The sequence below is a fragment of the Aquarana catesbeiana genome, linkage group LG04 (genome assembly GCF_042186555.1).
Source record: "Aquarana catesbeiana isolate 2022-GZ linkage group LG04, ASM4218655v1, whole genome shotgun sequence".
NCBI lineage: Eukaryota > Metazoa > Chordata > Amphibia > Anura > Ranidae > Aquarana > Aquarana catesbeiana.
Genome location: NC_133327.1, coordinates 118,645,039 through 118,659,735, shown reverse-complemented (window position 1 = coordinate 118,659,735; position 14,697 = coordinate 118,645,039).

Below are 14,697 nucleotides of genomic sequence, written 5' to 3'. Positions count from 1 at the left end.
AACCCTCACGGCGCTTGAAAGTGGCCGTCCTGGCTTGCCCTCCCTGAGTGCCCGTGATGTCCGGTTAAGATACCTTGAGTTCTTTGTGGGTAGAGGGGCCATCAATATGCCAGACAATTTGTGAAGCCTTTATCAAATAAAAAAAAAAGCTAATCTTTGGTGACATTTACTGCTTGTGTTTGTTTTAGCTGACCCTGACAGCAATGTAGGGAGTCCTGAAAATGGCATGATTGTGTAACCTTATACAAAGCACTGTTGGGTGTTATTTACTAAAGGCGTAGACACTTTGCACTACAAGTGCACTTGAAACTGCACTGAAACTGCACTTGTAGTGCAAAGAGGATTTGCCCTTAGGAAATAACCCCCATTTTCACAGAAAACAGCAATTACATCACCACAAAAGTGTTGTAGCGTTGAGACAATAATTCACACATTCTTGATTAACAATCTTTTTAATACCTGCACAATCACATGTGCATTTAGAAAAGGTTTTAAAAACAAACCAACATGTTTGTTGTATAACAATTTTTGGGGTGGCATTATCAAAAATAGAAATGTCCATTTAAGATAAAACCGGCCTGTGTAAAACCAACAAGAAAGACAAAAATCTTGAACTTACAAAGTTCACATATGGTAAAACTTGAAGGCAATATCAGACATGAGTATTTAGGAACTGTGTTTGATATTGCGTTTAGATGGGGTGAAGTCACCCCTTGAAAGGGTGTTCTGGTGTCCCACACTAGTGCTCCAGCGTCCAGATGTGAAAACAGCTGCTGAGTGTCCTCTCCTTACACAGAATCTAGTTTGCATTTCATTCTAGTAACAAACCCATCTACACAACCAAATATTTTTCATACAAGTCGGCCCTAAAAAATGTTGGCAAATGCATATGGCCTAAACAATGGTGTTTTATAGGCCGAAAGAAAAATGTTTGATATGAACGAATAATGGGCCCATGAACATTAAATTTGCCATTTTAAACTGTACAACACTTAAGAAAAGCACATGGAGCAGCACGAATGTCATAAAGACAAAAAGAAGAGCAACACAGCACAACTACTTACTTTTTTGCAGCACTCTCCAGATCTTTCTGTACTGCTCGGGCTCTCCTAATTTCAGGCCTTTCTGATATTGGGGTTGGGGTAAGGTCCATACTTCCCGTCATAGTCGGCCTTCTTCAGGATGTCCACCATCTCCAACATCTCCCCAAAGGACATATTTGTGGCCTTAAATCGTCTCCTTCTGGATCGGGACGTTTCCGGATCCGGGCTTTCCTCCTCCTCGTTGCTATAATTAGCACGCACCTGCTCTGACTCCGCCATGTGCTCTTCACCCACTGCGCCGAACGAAAAGGGGCGGGGAATAGACTAGAAAGAACGTCAGGGGCGGGCGGAGTTACACGCATGTGCAGTGTGTATAAAGCGTAACACGCGTGCGTATTACGTACGATCTGTGAGCGGAGGAAGGAGCATTGGAGGCGCCAATCGTAATCACGAAGGTAAGAGACAAACTTGGGCCTATACTGCTTCTAGATTGAGGCCTATATTGTAACAAGATTAAGAGAGTTTTGCCTGACATTAGGGTTTGTCTTGTGTTGTGTCTTGCAGTTAAAATGGATATCTTGAATGATACAGACTTCGTGGCAATATTCATTGACATGTTCAGGGAGCTGCCTTGTCTGTGGGAGATCAACCACCCACATTATAGGAACCAAACAAAGAGGAAGGCAGCGCTGGATCAATTGTTGGAAATTGTGAAGCAGGTGATCCCCACGGCAGACATCACATATTTGAAGAATTGGTGGCCTGAGGAGCACATATGTAAGGGAGCACAAGAAAGTCCAGGATTTGCAGAGATCCGGAGCAGCAGATGACATCTATGTCCCCAGGATGTGGTACTATGACAGGCTGCATTTTCTGGCAGGTCAGACTGAACCCAGGTGATACCTCTCCAGTCTTCCTTCCATGCTTCCTTCCCCTCCAGCTGAGGCTTCTGACGCCCAACCTGGGCCTTCCAGGCAACAACATGTGGAGGAGCCCAGCTTGAGCCAGGTATAGCATTCCTCTAAATATTTCAGGTAGTCCAATCAATGATGTTAACTAGATGTTAGTTTTGAGTACTAATTTAGGATTGTGATTGATGATGCAAAACATTAAGCCATGTCCCTTTTTCATACACAGGGAAGTCTCAGCCAGGAGGTGGCCGGGCCGAGCAGGCTGCCTGATATGCAGGTCCCTCCCATCCACCTGCAAAGAGAAAGTGGCAGGAGGAGGAGTACCCTAGAGGAGGCTGCCATAGGCCTCTTTTGGAAGGCTACAGAGGCCCTGGGAGCACCACACACTGTGGAGGAGGACTTTGCTGGCATAATTGCCTGTAAAATGCAGCAGATGGAGGAGGGCCAACAACTCATGTGTGAGTCATTAATTTTGGAGGCTCTCAATAAGGGGTTGAGGGCCCAAATAACATCTGATACCCACCTTTGTGACCTCACACATGGTCCTCCTCCTCCTCCAGGTCCTCCTCCTCCTTCTCCTCCAGGTCCTACTCCTCCTCCTGCCACATCTCTAACAGCAGAGCCACAGCCAGGAAGGAAGCGTGGAAGGAAGACCAGAAAGTGATGACCCTGGGTTCAGTCTGGTCGGCCAAAAGATGCAGCCTCTTGTGGTACCACAGCCTGGGGACACAGATGTCATCTGCTGCTTTCCGGATCTCTGGGACTTCTGGACCAGACTGCATTCCTTTACATATGGACTCCTCAGGCCACCAATTTTGATGTTCAAGAATTGATGTCTGCCCTGGGGGTCCAAGGCTTCGCTAATTTCTCCTGTTTATCCAGCGCTCCCTCTTTGTTTGGTTCTGATCCCTTAATAAAGGATTTTTGGTTTCAATTATACTTGCCTATGTGTTTTTTCCTTCAAAAAGGACAGTTTGTTTGTGAGGCTTCAGGTACATTTCAAAAATACAATGTGAAATTAACAAGGGACACCAACACCAAACAATCTCCTTGAGATTAAATAATACAAGATAATAATGGTGTTGTGGTAACTTGACACACAAAACACACACAAAAATATTCTAAATAAAACAAAGATCAGCCTTTGAAAAAATACAAACCTAAAATAAAAAAATAAATCTCCCTTTAAAAAAAAACAAAAAAACAACACAAACATATTTTTGTCAGATGTGACAAATCAAAATATATTAAGGGAATCCCGATAAATAATAAAGAAATAAGTTTGTGAGAAGTCTGTGTGAATATGAGCAGCAAAACTACTTAATTCTTCTCACATTATAAAGAAGAAGAGAGTGCGCTGTATTAAACCATTTTTTACACTGCACCGTGACGAAAGTGCTGTATCCATTGCGAACGCTAAGTTTACCAGACCGAGCTGTTCCGTGTCGGAATTTCTTCTGAGCATGCGTGGCACTTTGTGCGTCGGAACAGGCCATACACGGTCGGAATTGACGCGATCGGATTTTGTTGTCAGAAAGTTTTATAGCCTGCTCTCAAACTTTGTGTGTCGGAAAATCCGATGGAAAATGTCCGATGAAGCCCACACATGGTCGGAATTTCTGACAACACGCTCCAATCGGACATTTTCCATCAGAAAATCCGACCGCGTGTACGGGGCATAAAAGTATACGTAAACAGAATCATTAAATAAAAATTATGGTCATAACATACATTTTTATTTGAAATCAAGGACAGAAAGGAAGTGGTTGGGTAATCCTCAATATGATACGGCACCTCATCCCAATATTTTAGAGAGTCATGTTAAGGAGAGAGGAGTGCGGGGATTATAGCGGTGCCAAAAATACACAGTTATATTTAGGCTAAGCCTACAACCCCTTCATAGGGCAAGTACTGCCCTTTCTTTCTTTTCTGACAATACGTTCATACAAGGTCTATGTCTGTTTTTTTCCCTCAGCATATTGTACCGGGTGTTACAATCAGCTGCAATCTCCACACCAGCCATCCACTTAATCTATCGCACTATGCCTATTGGTAAGTGCACAATACTGATTTCTCTTGTCTATAAAAGTCCGTACTAAAAACTACTGATAGTTATAGCTTGTCCACATATTTCTATTTTAACTCACCTATGCTGGTGGGGCTTCTATATATAATTCCCCTTTTCTTTTATTATCTTTAGAGATTTTCTACCCATACCCTATCATCTGCTATGTGGCAGGCCTGATGTTATGAACCGCCTGTGTCCCGGTGTCCTGTACACAACCTTTTTAGATAACTAATGTAAGTATTAGCTAGAGACTATGTTAGTCCAATGATGTTTTGTAAATTGGTGGACCCTTTTGGTTTTTGGGGGCCCACTAAAACCGTTACAATTGTTTTTTCTCTATAGATAATTTCTGCCAGGTCCTCCTCTTTGCCCCCTGCAGCTGCTCATTGTACCCTGGGCTTGTGGTGTTGCTCTAGGGGCTCGCTGCGCCTATCCCTGGTGACCTACAGGTAGTCATTTTCCATCTTGTGGGTGCTAGGCTGTGGCGGTTGGGTGAATGGGTAGGCTGGCATGTTTATGTGCGCTGCGTCATCTGCGGTTGCACTCTGGGTTGGTGCTCGTGGGTTCATGTTTGACAGCTCGCAAACACATTAAATTGTCCATTTATATTGTATGTATCTTTGACTTAATCTTAGGCCATTTACTATATACTGTTCTGACTGTCAATTTTTCTTCATAGATTGAATAGTAGCGTTATAGGTATAAAACATCTGTCCCTGAAGAAGCCACCTCTGGCGAAACATGTAGGACTCTCAAATACCTGTCTACGGAACTGGCCGCCACACTCTTTAGGCCGAGTCTCGTAAAACTTCGCTACAAATGTTTTTTTTAAATGTCTGAGTTGTGATGCACACCTTGTTTTTGTGAATCTCATTGTGTCCTTTTAAGAATTTTGTTAATAAAATATTTATGTTTTTTACCTAAATATAACTGTGTATTTTTGGCACCGCTATAATCCCCGCACTCCTCTCTCCTTAACATACATTTTTATTTGATAACATCTGCATTGTAATAACAATAAAAACAATAGTTATATTTGACAATCCAATATAATACCCTTTGAAAAGTCACATGACCGTGACGAAACGCATCAGAGCAGGGACTAGTAACGTTATCACGCTTACCAGGAAGTGTGGCTGAAAATGCTGGAATAGGTGATGTGGGAATCTGAGCCTTAAGGGGACACTGTACCTCTATTTGCAAAAGTGATAATAAGGTGGTGCTCTACACATTTAGTGCACTTTTCTTGTGAATGTGATTTGATTTTTGCTTTCAATAAAGTTCATAGTGGTTTTTATGGTATTACACTATTAAAGCCTCTCTTTTATGGGCAGAGGAGCCCTGGAGGTATCTGGTACTGGATTGGAATTTGTAAGGGGAGAGCAGTGGTGTCAGGGAAGATGCATGCATGTGCGCAGGCGCATGGTTTCTGTAATCCATGTTCTTGGCCATTTAGCGTGTGCATCATGAACACAGGTTCGCGCACGTATGCAAGGGGGCATCGGTGCCAGGCAGGCTATTTAAACTGCACTAGTGCCTTGTGTCCATGCTGTTTGCTATTACGTTCCTGAAGCATCTGTTCTTCTGTTCCTGTATTGCTCACCCAATCTGCTCCTGACTTTGCATGAGCTCTGCCTGCACTGACCCCTGGCTTGCCTTATCCTTCTACTCATCTGCCTTGTTTTTACCGAACCTGGCCCAACTTCTGACTACTCTGTTATACTACCAGGGCTCCTGAGCCAGCGCTGTAAGAGAGTTCTTCCTCTACACTTCGGGCTCTATCACCAGGTATGTCAGTGGTGCCCTGGAGTAAACCCCTTAAAGGGCAATGTGAATCTGACCTATTTAAAGTTAGGTCCATTCATTAAGGTGAGGGTGGAGAGTGAAGGATGGTTGGGCCCTCTACCTTTTTCTATGTACACTAAGGATATATAAAGATTGTATAAAGCACAGCATGTAAAAGGAGCACTCTTAAAGGGACTCGAATGTTGGACTTTTTAGTGGTCACCAGAAGTTTATGTTTCATTCATTTGTTTCATTCTTTGCATTATTTGTATCATATGATGTCTTATGAAACTACACAGTATATACAACATAAGATTTCATTAATTTTTTTTGATGTAGACACTTCATTAGTCGCTGGTATATTAAGCACATTAACACATTAGTTGTGACATACGTTGTTTGACATGCACTATGTTTAAAAAGGCAGTGCACACAGCCACTGCCAGCCCCTCTGCTAGGATTACATAATGTATATACTATATGCCATTTTCTAAAATTCTTGTTATAAATACAGTTTTGCTTATCCCTGATCAGCGGTCATGTGACCGCCCCGCACTGTCTACCTCTGGTGTATGTATTACAGATGAAGGGGCTTAGCTCTTTCTCTGACATCTGCTGAGCAATCACGTGACCTCCCTCTGTAATACAAACATCGGAGAAAGACAGCGCCGGGCGGTCACGTGACCGCAGATTGGGGTATAAGAAAAATGGTATTTATAAGAAGAATTTTAGAAAATGGCACATGGTATATAAATCATGTAATCATAGCAGAGGGGCTGGCAGTGATTGGGAGCAGTAATGTGTGAGCTGCTGGGAACGGTGATAGAAGGGGAAGGGAAGGGCGGCTCACACACAGAGATGACAGGCAAAGAGGGAGGGGGGTGGACACAGGATCAGAGAGGAGAGCTGCAGATAGCAGGCTGCGTATGATGGAGGCACGTAAACTGACCACAGTGTCAGGGTTCAGCAGCCATGATGCACCGTGGTCAGTTTATAGGGGAGAGGGCAGCAACTGGCAGGATCAACCAGGTATTACAGGTGTTACAGAGGGTCAAATCACAGAGCAAAAGTACTGTGCTGTATAACATGCTTAAAAGAAACAGGATCAATATTTTTTTTTGGGTTAACAAATGCTTTAATAGTTGCGTGACCTGATGAAGTCTACAAGGGGCCATGCTCACACACCTTAAATTGTAAAACCCTATATATAAGATAAGATAAAGATAAATAAGGATAAGATAAATACTTTATTGTCATTGTCATTGCAACACAAATTACAACAAAATTCTATAAAAGCTCCATACATATGAAAAACATGTAGTAACCTCTACATACACACATGTAAACAATTATGCCCCCATATAAAAAGCCTAAAAGGATACCCAGTGAAGTGACTAGCCTCAGGTGATACACAGAGATGAAACAAATCTTCCTACATATACCTGTTTATCTGCAGGATCTTTGCAGCCCAGAATTTATAAAGCTTGTCTGAGCTTTCAGAAAGCAGGGGGCAGGGAACTGAAGTTACATTTAGTGAGGAGAGCTGAAAGCTGATTGGAGGGAGGGGACAGACACCCCTTCTCACAACACAGAAGAACAGAGCTGAGGCCGTCAACTGCAGGAAGTGACTTATGCAGAGGAACAAGGCAGCTGACAGAAATGACACTTAGTGCTCTGGATTGAAACAAGTACACACTTTAGAGCAATATGTCAGAGGTTTACAACCACTTTAAGCATGCATGGTTCACCATTGTGAATAACATGAAGCTGGTCCAAAGTAATGACTTGCAGCTGATGTTGAAGAAAGTACATTTAGACAGGAAGTGGTTAAAAGAAGCTAGGGGAGATCTGCAGCCCAGAGATTGGAAAAAGCATGACAAAAAGTAAAAAAAAGTTAAAAGTATTCTGTAGAAATAAAACATATAAATTGATGCTACATATTATGCAGTGTAAGCTAAATGTCTTCCATTAAGGGCCCTTTCATACGGACGTGTCCATGTACGGGCTCCTCTTTGCTCGGCGGGGGATCGCTCCGTTGATCCCCGCTGAGCAGGCAGATGACAGGTCTGTCTCTGCACACTGTGTAGGGACCGACCTGTCAGAGCGCCGCTCTCATCTATGGGGGATCGGATGAAGACGGACCGCAGAGTCCGTTTTCATCCGATCCGATCCGCAGACGGATGGAAAAGTAGGGTTTTCCTCCGTCATCAGAAATGGAGCATAGCGAAGACTGATGTTCATCCGCTGACATCCACTATCCCATAGGGATACATGTATGTCCATTTTTCATCCGAAAACGGATGGATGAAAAACGGACATACCTCCTGCCCGTGTGAAAGGGGCCTAATGATTTACACCTACTGTATTTTTTTAGAATCGCTTCTTAAGAAAAATATCCTATAGCAACCTGTCAGCATTCACTCCACTGTACAGACCAGGACATGATGATTTCTTATTGGTTACCATGGGGTATTGCATTCAATTAGTACTCTTTATTTAATTAAGGCTAATTATGACAGATACATTACAACATAACCTAAAATGACAAAACAAACAATTAAATGGTTGTAATAAATATGAAACAAAATAAGAGAATGATACTATGCATGGACATTGTTCTGTGATTATAAATCCACTTCAAGGCAATTTTCATAGCACAGTAATGAGAAACTGGTGCTGTTACATTTGTGATGTGTGTAAAATGACAATTATTCCTTCCCTTTGCATCTGAAACCTGTAACTCAGCTGCAAGCAAGGAGCTTGTGAGAAAGTGACTTTACGAGTCTCAGTGAAATATTGTCTGAAATTTGTCTTGTGCCACCAGATAATGTCACTTCACTAACAGCTGTGTGTCATTCGTCCATGAACTAATGGGCCACGCCGGCAAAATATATTCACAGGACGATATTGTCAGTCGACACAGGGAGGCCCTGAGTGTGTCTTTCATTCAACCCCTTAACTCCTTACGCTCTCAGCAGAATCGTTTTTGAATAAACTGTGTTCTACTATGGGCAATAGATGATGGCTTCCTGTTAATTTTAGCAGGCAATGGCAACTATGGAGCTGAAATTGGGTTATCAGCAAACATCCCAGAGCAATAGGTACCAAGAAAGAAAGAAGGATGGCTAGGTTGGTTCTTCTCAGCTGATAGGTATTTTATCACTGAGATAATTGTGGTTCCAGGAGTGTCTGCTAGGAACATGGGGGAGCAAATGAGGGGAATGCAAGTGTGTATGTCTGTGTTCTAGGAAAAAAAACAGAAAAAGAAATTGATAGCCATTTGAATCATGCAAGCGCACCTAAGCACTTTTTACTGTCTTTGGCAGACTATACAGTTAAACAGATCACTAGGGTACATCATGATTAGGGATGAGCCGAACACCCCCCGGTTCGGTTCGCACCAGAACCCACGAACGGACCGAAAGTTCGCACGAACGTTAGAACCCCATTGACGTCTATGGGACTCGAACGTTCGAAATCAAAAGTGCTCATTTTAAAGGCTAATTTGCATGGTATTGTCCTAAAAAGTGTTTGGGGACCCGGGTCCTACCCCAGGGGACATGTATCAATGCAAAAAAAACTTTTAAAAACGGCCGTTTTTTCGGGAGCAGTGATTTTAATGATGCTTAAAGTAAAAAAAAAAAAAGTGAAATATTCCTTTAAATATCGTACCTGGGGGGTGTCTATAGTATGCCTGTAAAGTGACGCGTGTTTCCCATGTTTAGAACAGTCCCTGCACCAAATGTCATTTTTAAAGGAAAAAATCTCATTTAAAACTGCTTGCGGGTTTAATGTCATGTCGGGTCATGGCAATATGGATGAAAATCAGTGAGACAAACGGCATGGGTACCCCCCAGTCCATTACCAGGCCCTTTGGGTCTTGTATGGATATTAAGGGGAACCCCGCACCCAAATTAAAATAAGGAAAGGTGTGGGGCCACCAGGCCCTATATACTCTGAACAGCAGTATACAGGCGGTGCAAACAAGACAGGGACTGTAGGTTTGTTGTTAAGTAGAATCTGTTTGTAATTTTGAACATTTTTAACGTGTTTAGCTCCAGCCAAAAAATCTTTTCTAAGCTTTTTGGAAAACATAGGGAAGGGTTATCACCCCTGTGACATTTGTTTTGCTGTCTTTCCTCCTCTTCAGAAGATTTCGGATCTAGCTGAACACTGTGAGCAGGACGCACTGCACTAAATGTAAATAGCAGGAACGGATCTAGCTGAACACTGTGAGCAGGACGCACTGCACTAAATGTAAATAGTCTAGAAGATAACAGGAACGGATCTAGCTGAACACTGTGAGCAGGACGCACTGCACTAAATGTAAATAGCAGGAACGGCTCTAGCTGAACACTGTGAGCAGGACGCACTGCACTAAATGTAAATAGCAGGAACGGATCTAGCTGAACACTGTGAGCAGGACGCACTGCACTAAATGTAAATAGCAGGAACGGATCTAGCTGAACACTGTGAGCAGGACGCACTGCACTAAATGTAAATAGCAGGAACGGATCTAGCTGAACACTGTGAGCAGGACGCACTGCACTAAATGTAAATAGCAGGAACGGATCTAGCTGAACACTGTGAGCAGGACGCACTGCACTAAATGTAAATAGCAGGAACGGATCTAGCTGAACACTGTGAGCAGGACGCACTGCACTAAATGTAAATAGCAGGAACGGATCTAGCTGAACACTGTGAGCAGGACGCACTGCACTAAATGTAAATTGCAGGAACGGATCTAGCTGAACACTGTGAGCAGGACGCACTGCACTAAATGTAAATAGTCTAGAAGATAACAGGAACGGATCTAGCTGAACACTGTGAGCAGGACGCACTGCACTAAATGTAAATAGCAGGAACGGATCTAGCTGAACACTGTGAGCAGGACGCACTGCATTAAATGTAAATAGTCTAGATAGAAGATAACAGGAACGGATCTAGCTAAACTGAATACAGTGTATATATATATATGCAACACCTGGGATGCATATATATACACAATACACTGTAAGTGCAGCTAACTGACTGACTGTTCTGCCTAATCTATCTAACTCAAATCAAATGACACTGTCTCTCTCTCTCTCTATCTCTCAGCACACCGGAACACACACTACACAGGGCCGCCGTGCAGGCGGCCTTATATAGTGTGGGGTGTGTACTAAATCCCCTGAGCCATAATTGGCCAAAGCCACCCTGGCTTTGGCCAATTACAGCTCTCTCTACTGACGGCGCTGTGATTGGCCAAGCATGCGGGTCATAGTGCATGCTTGGCCAATCATCAGCCAGCAATGCACTGCGATGCCGCAGTGAATTATGGGCCGTGACGCGCCACACGAATTTAGCGCGAACGGCCCATAACGTTCGCAATTCGGCGAACGATCGAACAGCCGATGTTCGAGTCGAACATGGGTTCGACTCGAACACGAAGCTCATCCCTAATCATGATATGTACACATTGGAAATGTATGCATATATTACCTATTGCATCTGAAGTCTTCTGCTGTCCATTAGCTGCCCCTAGTGAAGTGAGGTTGTACACTGGAAGCCTCAACATCTACAACTATTTGTAGAAGACATTAGATGGGCTTAGGACAAAACATTTCAATGTGGATGTGCCATAGATTATTTAAAAGGGAATACTGTATATATTTTTTTACAACTAGTGAGGATAAATTGACATCTGCCTCACCCTGGTTTCATTTGTTGCTTTTTTCATACTTATTTACTAAAATATAATACTTCATTTAATACAAGTTGGAAGGCTTTTCTAACTTGACTCCTTTGTATAAAAGTGATACCAAACACACACTGTGACCCAAAAAGACAAGGTTTAGGTGCTGCTCAGGTGAGGAGGTAAAGTCCAAACTAGACCGCTTTGAGTGCTGGCCGGGACAGGGAGCTCGTCCAAGCTCAAAGCTACAGCAATGTCAAAGGGAAGGATCCATAAGCCACATGTTGGGGTTGTGGCCTGGCTGGATTTTGGGCTGAGGCTGCCATTTACTTTACCTCACACATGGGTTTGCTTTTGATGTGCAGTGTATAGATCCTTCCCTTTGACATTACTAAACACATACTGTTTAACCACTTGCCTACATGGGGACTTTCACCCCCTTCCTGCCCAGGCCAATTTTCAGCTTTCAGCACTGTCGCACTTTGAATGACAATTGTGCGGTCATGCAACAGTGTACCCAAACAAAATTTTTATCTTTTTTTTTTTTTTTGAGACAGATAGCGCTTTCTTTTGGTGGTATTTAATCAACAATGGATTTTTTATTTTTTTGCTAAACAAACAAAAAAAGACAGAATATTTTGAAAAAAAAAAGTTTTTCTTAGTTTCTGTAATAACATTTTGTAAATATGTAATTTTTCTCCTTCACCGATGTGTGCTGATGAGGCTGTATTGACAGGCACTGATAGGCTGCACTGAAGGGTACTAATGATGCTGCACTGATGGGCACTGATGAGGGGGCTCTGACGGTCACTGATGAGGTGGCACTGATGAGGAGGCACTAATATGCAGAACTGATGGGCACTGATATGCAGAACTGATAGGCAGCACTGATAAGCAGCACTTATGGGCACTGATAGGTGGCACTGATGGGTGGCACTGATAGTTGGCACTGATGAGGAGGCACTGATGGGCATCACTGATGGGCACTGAAAGGCAGCATCGATGGCACTGACAGGCATCACTGATGGGCACTGACTGGCAGCATTGATGGCACTGACAGGCATCACTGATGGGCACTGACTGGCAGCACTGGTGGGCACTGATGGGCCCTGATTGTCAATGCAGATGTCCCCGCTGAGATATGCCACTTACCAGCTCTCCTAACAGCCTGTGAGGAGAGGAATGCCGATAACCGACATTTCCTGTTTACTCTGTGATCAGCTGTGTTTGGGCTATATCATATGCCCGAGGGGACACAATGCACCACGGCAAGAATGGGAGAATGCTATATGACGTCCTCCCAGAATGAGGGTGCTCCCACCTGGGAAGAAGTTAATTTAAATGTTTCCATTTCTGTATGTGGATGATGGCACTGTAATTATTTTAATTAAAAAAAAAACATCTAAGTACCTCTTTTTCTAATTGATATACAGCTGTCACATGACCCAGCTTTTTCCTAGCCTGTTTGCAGGGAAACATAAGCAGGAGGAGCTTCTAGTCCTCTGCTGCCAGTCACATGTTCAAAATTAAGGATTTAAAAACAGCCTTTGGAATACAGAGTAGAAATAAATAATATCAATAAACTGTTTTAAATTATCATACAAATATATATTTGAAAAAAAATCTTTATTACTTTTTGGCAATAACATGTGTGGGCGGATTCTGCCATGCACAGGCTGTGTCTTAGAATAAGGGGGAGTTGAAGCCTCCATTAATCTACATGTAATATCCCACCTCTATTGTGTTTAGCTGGTTAGTGGGCATGGAGGAGGAGGGAGGGAGTGGGCTGTCATTTACCACTGTGTATACGTCTATACTCACATGGGCTGCTTAGAAATGATAGGGGGAAAATGCTCAGCATAGAAACTCAATGAAAACTGAGCATATGCAGAGTTGCCACCACAGCTATAAAATAGAGAGCAGCTAGATCAACCAGGTTTTTTACAGAATACTGAAAACCAATCTCATAATGACTATGAGCAACATGTAATACAGCATTTGTTGATAGTTTTTTTTATGATGCAGGTTTAGTCACACCAAGTGCATTTACCAATCTATATAAAGATGACTAGATCTACCAACACCTATATAGTGCAAAGACTTGCATGGTTGGGTATAAACTGATGCAGTTGTTTAGGTAAGCATTAGGGCTGTTACTGTTTAAAATTTTCGCGTTCGATTAATCGATTTTTTTAAAATCGATTAATCGACTAATTTTTATTAATTATAACACACATACAGATCCAACTACTTTTAGCTGATTTAGCACCGTTGTTATGGCACCGGCCGAAGCCGGACATAGCGGGGCATGGCTAGGATGTCACACGTCATAATCGCAGCCTCACCATGCCCATAATTGCAGCCTTACTGTGCCCATAATGCAGTCTCACCGTGCTCATAATTGCAGTCTCACCGTGCCCATAATGCTGTCTCCCCGTGCCCATAATTGCAGCCTTGCCATGCCTATAATCGCAGCCTCACTGTGCCCATAATGCAGTCTCACTGTGCCCATAATGCAGTCTCACCATGCCCATAATGCAGTCTCACCATGCCCATAATCGCAGCCTCACTGTAGTCAGTGCCTGTGCTGTGGATTACATAGTCTGCGGGCATCTCTGTGTGTCTCGGAGCTGAGTGTGAAAACTTTGGCCGCACTGTGAGAAAAGTCCCGCCCTCCTCCTAGATCAGCTCGTGTGATAGACAGAACACTGCGTCTATGACACGAGCTGATCTAGGAGGAGGCGGGACTTTTCTCACAGCGCAGCCAAAGTTTTCACACTCAGCTCGGAGACACACAGCGGGAGATGCCCGCAGACTGTGTATGACATATAGTGGAGGAGGGAGCGGAGCGCTGCACTGCAGCCACAGCTTAGCCCAAAGCGGCCCCAGGGCAGACAGCCTACCGATCAAAAAATTTTGATCAATCAAAAAAATTAACGATTAATCGAGGAATTAATCGTTAATTTTCGCAGCCCTAGTAAGCACTAAACATATTTTTGCTAAATCTAAACCAGTCAAATTGTATTGTATACGCAAAGTTTAATGGGCATACAGTATGTTTGTTATTCTTAACAGTGATAGACATAGACTGTAGATCAGGGGTCTCCAACCCCCGGGCCACAGCCCACTACCAGGCCACAGCCTGTTTACAGGTGGGTCGCGAAGTCTCCACAATCTAAGGTGCGGCGGTGGCAGGTGAGCAGAGAGATCACC